The sequence below is a fragment of the Chlamydotis macqueenii genome, chromosome W, assembly GCF_036417535.1.
Source record: "Chlamydotis macqueenii isolate bChlMac1 chromosome W, bChlMac1.mat, whole genome shotgun sequence".
Classification (NCBI taxonomy): Eukaryota; Metazoa; Chordata; class Aves; order Otidiformes; family Otididae; genus Chlamydotis; species Chlamydotis macqueenii.
The window spans coordinates 6,850,043-6,855,937 of NC_141592.1; positions in this window are offsets into that span (position 1 = coordinate 6,850,043).

A 5,895-nucleotide genomic window follows, 5' to 3' on the forward strand; every position below is an offset into this window, starting at 1 on the left:
GTCTGGGAAGCTTTTGCAGCCTGCGGGATGACCGCTTTCTAGATTTTCTTTAAGAAAAATAAGAAAAGCTGGAACTCTTTGCTTTAATAATCCAGTTTGGGGGCTCAGAACCAAAGCCTAGCGCAGCGGAGCTGCGACATCTCTATAATGCTATTACGAGGCACAGCAAGACCTGCATTTCTCCTATGCAGGACTAACTCACTACGGCCACTACTCAGACGTTCGCTGCTTACATACACACACCTGGAATCCCCGAGGAGGTTGACTGCGTGTGCTTGACCTAAGGTTTCAAGACTATCATCCGACACGAGGTAGGACCACTCCCATCCCTCGGCAGCAAACTTTGCACGACTTGCAGTGCCAAAGGGATGTCACGCGGCAGACGCCTGCGGCTGCCACCAAGCGCGTTACCGCCAGAGGCCCTCCTCTACGCACGCGCGCGCGCACGACACGGCGGGGCTGGGAACCGAGGCGAGCCGGACAGCACCGGCAACCCAGTACGCGCCGCGGCAGCCGGGGAGGGGGGCACCGAAGAAGCGCGATGTTTTAGGGACGGGGCAGCAGAGAGCGCCACAACGCAGAGAGGCCCCGCCCCCCGCCCCCTCCCCCGCAGCAACGCCGCCACCCGCCCTGCCGCGCTCCCGGGCACCGCGCAACGGGTCCTCGGCTCAGGGTGCCTGCGAGCGCGGGGGGAAGGGGAACCGCGCACAGAGCAAAGCCGCGGCTACCTCCTCGTCCTCGTAGATGACGCTGGCGGGGAAGCGCCTTGCCGACGATCTTTCCGAAGACAGCAGCGGCGCCCCAATATTCTCGTCAGCCACGACAACGCCCCTCGTCGCCCCCGCGCTTCCTCCACTCGGCCAGGCCCTCCGCGGCGCCCATTGGGCCGCCAGATCGCCGCCGGCCCAGCCCGCGTCTCGATTGGCTGTCTCGTCTGTCGCTTTCGCTTGTCCCCGCCCCCTTGGCGGGTCCGCCCTCGTCGACCTGGTGCTTACCGGGGCTCGCGGAGTTTGCGTGCCCCCGCGGCGCGGAGGGATCCGACCTGGGCGGGGGCGGGGGCGGAGGCGGAGAGAAGGGAGGAGACGTTGGGCGAGTCTGCGGAGGGATCTGTGCCGTGTAGTGCTGCGACCCTGTGGGCGGGCAACGAGGCCTCAGAAGAGGCTGTTGTAGCTAGAAGTACTGGTTGTTGTTATTTATTACCACATCGAGTCCCCCCCCAAGCGTGCTTGTGGCTTTTTGGGGCTGCTCCCTCCGGTCAAATGACCGCTTTGGCCAGGGCAGGGCAGGCCTTCGCTTCTCAGAACATTTCGCAGAACCAACACAAGTTGCTCTAAATTGTTCCCCGAAAGCCCCGCTTCCATTGCAGACGTTTCTAAGCTGCACGCTGTTAGGGCCTGAAAGAGTTCATGCGTGTTGATGTCTCCAAGATTGTTGTGGCTGTGGCGCACAGGGTGCTGTGCGGTAGGAGTCCGGTAACACAGGAGCTGGAGGCCGCACGGGGGATGTGCAGCTCCACAGGTCCCTGTTAACGACTTGCCCACTATGGCAAGGGGTCACACAGCAGTCATCTGAGGAAGGGGCTTCCGACCACCCCTCACGTTCAGCGCCTGCTTCGCGCCTGCGCAGAGGACTCAGAACTCTCTGGACCCAGACCATACCAGTCTTCCAGGGGCATAACTGGAGGCGGGGATCAGACTAGAGAAGACACTGCCTCAGGGAGCCGCGTGCGAGCCCCCCACCGGAAGATCATCACGGCCACCCGTCACCGTCGGCGCTGGATCCAAGGGCGGCGCTATCCCTTTCCCTCTTTTTCTCTTTTCCTTCTTAGAAATGTTCTGGTAAGAGCCCCGGCTACCAACCCCTTTATGCTTTCCAAGTTTTCAAAGTTAAGTCGTTGCGCTGAGTGTTAAATCGATCCTTTGGTGGTGTTTCACCTTAATTTAGTCCGAGGGAATCACAAACCTGCTACGGCCCTGGCTCGTAACAGAATTGGCGTCGCGGACAGCAGTCCCGCGGTGGTACTAAAGCGCTCCTTAGGCCCGGGCCTTTACCGCGGCCCCCCTCTGAGGGGCGTCATACACAAAGGGGGCGGCCCTCCGAGGACTGACAAGGGATCTGTTCCCTGGAATTGTAGGCACTATGGCCTCCCAGGGAGGTCTGATTGTAGACCGTAGCTTTCTCTCGGCCGCGTGTCGCCTTTGTGGAGGACCAAGCCCCAATTCTTTTGCGGCATTTCTCAGGTTGCTTCCTAACACATCAGCAGCCCCTGGCTCTTCTCTGTTGCTCAAAACTCCATCCCCTTCCCCCACTGAGTTGAGTTTAAAGCCCTCCTTGTCAGTCTGGCCAGCTGCCAGGGCCAAGACCCTCTTGCCCTGCTTGATCAGGTGAACCCCATCAGCTCCCACCAGACCCAGCTTCTCAAAGGTAGATCCACAATCACAGAAGCCAAAACCTTGAGTATGGCACCAGCTACGCAGCCAGGCATTCACCTGTTCCATTCGTCTCCTCCTCCTCCCTGGACCCCTTCCTCTGACGGGGAGGACAGAGGAGAGCGCCACCCGTGCTCCTGACCCTCTTTTAACATTGCTCCGGGGGACACCTAGTCTCTTCGGAGGGTTCCCAGTTGCCTCGTCAGACCCTATACGGAATAGCGGGAGCTGATGATAACCTGTAGGGGTCTCCAGGCTCAGCAGCCTCTCAGTGGTAGGCAACAAAGGATGGCCCTGCCTCCCTCCCGTGCCCATCTCCCTTGTTCAACAGCTGTTAAAGAAAGATGAAGTTGGCCATCTCCCTGTGATGTAAGTTTTCGTTTGGGTCTGCCTGGGATGGAGGTAACTTTCCCCATAGCAGCCCTCACAGTGCTGGGCTTGGTACTTGTAGCTAGAAGGGCATTGGTAACACACCAGTGTTTTGGCTACTGCTGAGCAGTGCTCCCACAGCAAGGAGGCTGTCTCTCCAAGCTCCCCACCCCCCGCAGGCCAGTAAGCTGGGGGCGGGCAAGAGGTTGGGAGGGGACAGAGCCAGGGCAGCTGACCCAAAGGGAGCAAAGAGAGATTCCACTGTGCTATGGAAGCGCCACGGCTGCCATTCAGACCCATCCTTTTCTCTCTCCGACCATATCCCTCCTCACCAGAAAAGGGATATCAACGGGGCCTTACCACGCAGCCATTGATAAAGTGCTCCAACCGGAGTTGGATGCTTCCAACGCAGCGCGCTGTGCCGAAACCACCCTTGTATGGCATGCCCGTAGCCTCACATACCGTATTTTTCTAAAGCTTTAGCAGCAGCCTACGCTGCCTCTATGTCCGTTTGCGTACCGCTTCCAAAAAGCTCAGAGTTTGCTTCCTACAAGACGCAGGAGGCTGCCAAGCGGTTCCAGCGTCACGCTTCAAACGACTGGGCAAATCACCATCTATCAATCGGTCTGTTAACAGCGTTCCAAACGTTCCACATGCTCGCGCGCCGGGGAGACACCATTTTAACCCGCAGAACCACTGCCCCCAGCAAGACGCACAAGACAGAGATGATATCCCCACGGTAAATCTTTATTGTGCAAGTGCTGCTCCAAGCTTTCGTTACCTTCCACGGACACACGTCACAAAAAACTAGACATCAACAGCGGCTAGACTGACGGGCAACAGGCGAAATCCATTCAGCGGCAGTCTGTACGCAGGCAGCAACTCTTGCGGTGCAGAAGCCTTAGCCGGGCGGCCAGCCCGACTGACGGCCACCCAGAATACGTAGACGTACGCGACCGACCGACCGCCCGCCCACCCTCGGGCCCTTCATCCGCAACCGCCCGGGATCCATTGGTCAGGCCCAGGCGAGCGGCACGCTTCTTGCCAACAATCATTAAAACGCCCAAGAAGCTGGAGAAGGAAGTACAAAACCAGAAATAAAATAAAATACAATTAAAAGCCACGCACAAAGAGGGGAGGGGGCGGGAAGGGAAGGAATGAGAGCAGAGAACCACCCAGAGAAACCAGCTGGCCAGTTCCGAGCAATTCAACCACTGCGCTTCAAGTTGCTCTCTGTCCGCCTGCAGCTGACGTTTCCCAGAGCAAAGCTGCAGGCTTTTTTCAAGCTAGACAGTAACGGACGACAGAAGAGCCCCCATCATACCTTCAGGCAACATAAGCCATTCTAGTGCAAAACAAGCTTTAGGCTGCCTTTTGCGTGGGTTTACCAAGTCTTTGAACTTGACTTTTACAGCTAAGGGGGAAGCACCCGGCACCTCTCAACCAGCTTTGCCCTTCCTCCCCCGAGCCCTCTTCTCCGGATTAGGAGAAGTACTACTACTCTTACCCTAAACCACGACAACAGGCATCAGACCGCGCTCCAAAACAACACCGCACTTTGCACCGGAAGTACGTACCCAGGGACGAGCGTTGCTTTATGGCACTGCTTTTAGTGAAAAAAAAGCTCAATTCCGCTACAAGCTAGAGCGCAGGCAAAAGATCACAGCGCCAGAAAACCCCAAACAGCCTGCTGTGCCCTATCCAGGGGAAAAGAGGGGAGGGGAAAGAGTCCAGGAAGTTAGGAACTCATTACAGGTACAGGTGAGCGTACAGAAAGCTTCCACAGTACTTACAGAGCCGCCGGAATCTTCTGCTTCAGATAACCCGATAACAACTGGCTCCTCGGGCACGACTAGGAAAAGCGGCGGAGCTTGGGGCGAAAGATCATGGAACGCAAGGCGCTGGAGGAAGAGCGAACAGTTCAAACGTAACCGCCTTCAGAGAAAGGTAACAGCTTAAGCAAATCCATTTGCCCCACTGAACTCGTACAGAAGCAGATTACCAGATACCCCAAACACAAGCCGAAACGTTGACTTTTCTTACGTGATGTTAATACTTTCTATACGCAAGACGCAACGCGTTTACAGAGCCCCCTCCAGAAGTGGGATTCAGCATGCGAGACGATGGGGGCAAGGAGACGGGCCAGTACTTCAGATCAGCGACCTCCAGTAGGTTTTAATTTGGGTTGATCGTTTCCCCAAGCAGTTTTTCCGTTCGACGCCGTCCACACGGAGGCAGGAGACAAACGGCTTCGCTGAATCAGCAGAGAATTTAGCTAAGTGGAAGACCAGCGGCCATTTGTTTTCCACAGCACAGGGAGCTCGAGCATTGAACAAAAGCAGAATCACAGGAAGCCCGCAAGCGCAATAGCACGAGTCTGCCTTCTATACTGCACATAACCCCCACCTTCAGGAGCAGAAGACAGCCCTAACTGTTCGTCTGCAGCATTTGAATACAAAAGCTACACGGGATACCAACTTCAAGTTAACATCATCGTGTAGGTCACGGCTGCGTTCTTCCCCCACGGTCTAAGCAGCTCGCTCTAGTTCCTAGCGCCTTGTGGCGCACCAGCATCCGTGGACCTTGCAAGCATGCCGTTATCACGGTCCCGCTTCACCACAGAAACAAGGGCTGTCTGGGAAGCTTTTGCAGCCTGCGGGATGACCGCTTTCTAGATTTTCTTTAAGAAAAATAAGAAAAGCTGGAACTCTTTGCTTTAATAATCCAGTTTGGGGGCTCAGAACCAAAGCCTAGCGCAGCGGAGCTGCGACATCTCTATAATGCTATTACGAGGCACAGCAAGACCTGCATTTCTCCTATGCAGGACTAACTCACTACGGCCACTACTCAGACGTTCGCTGCTTACATACACACACCTGGAATCCCCGAGGAGGTTGACTGCGTGTGCTTGACCTAAGGTTTCAAGACTATCATCCGACACGAGGTAGGACCACTCCCATCCCTCGGCAGCAAACTTTGCACGACTTGCAGTGCCAAAGGGATGTCACGCGGCAGACGCCTGCGGCTGCCACCAAGCGCGTTACCGCCAGAGGCCCTCCTCTACGCACGCGCGCGCGCACGACACGGCGGGGCTGGG